This window comes from Olea europaea, unplaced genomic scaffold (genome assembly GCF_002742605.1).
Source record: "Olea europaea var. sylvestris unplaced genomic scaffold, O_europaea_v1 scaffold1328, whole genome shotgun sequence".
Taxonomy (NCBI): domain Eukaryota; kingdom Viridiplantae; phylum Streptophyta; class Magnoliopsida; order Lamiales; family Oleaceae; genus Olea; species Olea europaea.
In genome coordinates this window covers 27,648-30,891 of record NW_019230760.1, presented here as the reverse complement: position 1 = coordinate 30,891, position 3,244 = coordinate 27,648, and positions in this window count along the sequence as shown.

The window sequence follows — 3,244 nt, the reverse complement described above, 5'->3', positions numbered from 1 at the left end:
TTTTTTTTTTTTTTGGAAGTGTTGTCCTTACTTTTGAGTCGTAGGATAATTGATAACGTGACATGGGTAGGGTATGTGGTAGATAAGGTTCCTTTATATGATTTATTGCTTTGATTTTGGGAATTGATAAGAATTGTCAAGTAGCCCTATTTTAATATTATTTATTTAACTTGATTTTCGGAATAGATAGGGATGTTTTGACACGGCTGGAAATCTTTTGCATTTTTTTCAATTAGGATAAAAGGCCAATTGTGTGCACCAAATTGAATAAGAATAGTAGAAAATCCCAAAATATATGCTGTAGTGAATTGGAATAGTACAAAACAAATCATATCACTTTGCTTATGGTACACAGCCATCCCAATCATTTTGCTGTAATTGTGATGATTACCTTACTCTTGGCTAGAAATAATTAATTTAAAAACAATTCAAAACCCAATCATTTATCATTATCCCACGTTTCCTATTTTGATAAATGACTAAGACTTGTCTAAACATAGTTCTAATGTAATTATACTCAAAGATCTTGGCTTATCACATATTCTTGATAAACCCCAATCTGCATGCAAGTATTCTTGCAATTTAACCTTCATAGGAAATCTGCCCTCCCTTGCAAAGTCAGGTTGAAAGTATACATTATTTCAATCAGAAAGCAATTTTTATCAGAAACCAAAACAGCCCCTTTCATGCCAATTCGTATTTGGAAATACTTGTGAAATCAAATAGTGTGCACCAATTGAGTGCGGTAGCAAAGTGACGTAGAAAGAAAAAGAGACGTGCATTCAAATTTATATATTTCCAAAAACGATGTAAGATACTTTATGTGCAAATGCTTTTGTTTCCTTGTACTTTTATATTCCAATAGACATTCGTTTTTTACAAAATCAATATACTCCATAAGATCAGAGTGGTATGAAAATGTATAATTTTATTGTTATATATTTGTATATGAAAACTGCACGTATTTTACTGGGTGTTTTCGAATACCCATTCTTACAAATTTTTACAGATTAGTTCTGGTTAATTGGACTGTGGCGAATTGGTGATGCGAACTGTCAAGTGAATCGAATAAAGGAAATAAAAAAATAGTTTGCTGTTATGTTTTTAATTTTAATTGTTTAAAAGACCCACTTATATCTCGTGTTCTAATTTATGTTTGATTGAAAATAAAGAATTTATTTTAATTGTTTCGTTCCGCATCTATTAAAAGGAAAAAAAAAGAGCTTTTCGTAACGCTCCAGTGTTTATAAAAATTTGGGGCGTTACAAAATGAATAGGTTCTGGACTTGAATTAGGTGGAGATATTATATTAAACCTGATTTGTGGATAATCAAACGTGATACCTGATTTTTGAATTGTACTCTTTAAGGACCTGGAATTATGTAATTTCCACAGTATTCAACTGTACTATTTTATTATTATTTTTTATTTTTTTTGTTGGCACACAAAATTATATCCACAAAGATGGGAAATTATATGTCGTATTTGTTAGGATTAAAATTAAGTTTTTAGTAGATTTTAATAAAAATTAATAAAATATATAATTGAAAAGTTGTGAGTACCATGAAATATGTAGTTAAAATTAATTGTTAACTTTGATTTGAAGATTTCAACTCCTACCAAATAGGACGCAAGTGTCATTCCAATTAAAAAGAAGATAAATTTAGCAGTAGAGATTTTTGAAAATATATTTTGTGAAAAGTAACTTTTTAAAGAATGTATAGTTAAAATGTAAGAAAAATTATAAATTCGCTTGCAAAATTATTTTATTAGAAAAATATGTGAGTAAAAATCAATTTAGAAAAAATGAGTTCATATCATAGGATTTGTTTCATGCAATATCCAAATAATGAACTGGAATGCAATTAAATGGAAGCTATTCCTTATGCATTTATTGTTGTGAGCTTAATGTATGTTTAGACTTGCGCCATGTCCATCATCAATTTTGTTGTCAAATGCTCTACATGTATAAAAATAATTCGGGTCTTGATCATTAGAAAGATGTAAAGAAAGTTTTGAGATATTTGCAAAAAACAAAAGATACTCATTGATAAGAAATATGATAATTTGGATGTTATTGGGTCTTTAGATTCAGATTTTGCTGTATGTGCCGATGCTCGGTAGACTCAACAAAATGATAAGCAATAATATCAACCTTGATCAAATAATAAGCATGTAGTTATTTGATGAATTTTTTTAAACGGACATGGTCTGCGTGGCCCTACCCATGTAGCACAACTCTTATTTGATATGTTTGATAAATGATTGAATAGGTTGAGCAAAACGTGCCTTTGCGAAGAAAAATGGCAAAAATAATAATAAGATTAGTCGTACTTGTTCTCCCTCTTGGTAATCACTTGTTTCGTGCAATCTTTGATGTTATTATTTGGTAAAAGTAAGTGGGTTAAAAACGGGAGATTTTTATAAATGGCCTGCTACTATTCATTTTTGGTAAAATGTCTATAATACCCTTAATGAAATGACTTATCATATTTTGCACAAGATATCCTTAATTTATTGGGATAGTTCCAAAATTCTTCTATTTCTCTCATTTCGGATTTTAATATATAGTTTCATCCTTTGATCTAATAAATTAGCATAATCTGTAATATAATTGTCATGTAATTTACTAAAATTATCATATTCCTTAGATGAAACATCCATAGGTTCTAGTTGGGCAAAAATATTTCTTATTTTTTCTAATAATTTTTCTAACAGATTATCTAATCCTTTAATTGTATAACCTGGCATTCAGATAATTCCTTGCAAACTTTATGAATAATAATAACATGTTAGATAAGTTTTTTGCAAACATGAAAAGTAATAATCCCTACGATTCTTTCAAGATATTAAAAGAATTCTTTCTAAATTTAACAAAGACAATAATTTTATCTTACTTATGATCTTAAATCTGTATTCTTAGAACCGAGTGACTTTCAGGCTCTGAATCTGCAAACTGCTCCCTCAAACGGCCTCTTGCCTTAATGGGAATTCTGCTATTTCAGCTTCTTGCCCTCACTGTATCTTTTCTTAGAATTAAGAATAAAGATTCTTAAGTGAAGAAAATTCTCTCTTTGTTAAAGTAAGAAAGAAACTATCTTCTTCAATCTATCAAGAATCTATGGGATAGGAGGTTTAGAAACTCATATTTTTCTGATATCAAAAGATTGAAATTTTATTTCTATAATGATTTATACAAGGTTTCTATTGTATACAAGGGGTTTCCAGAAAAACTGGTTTTGAA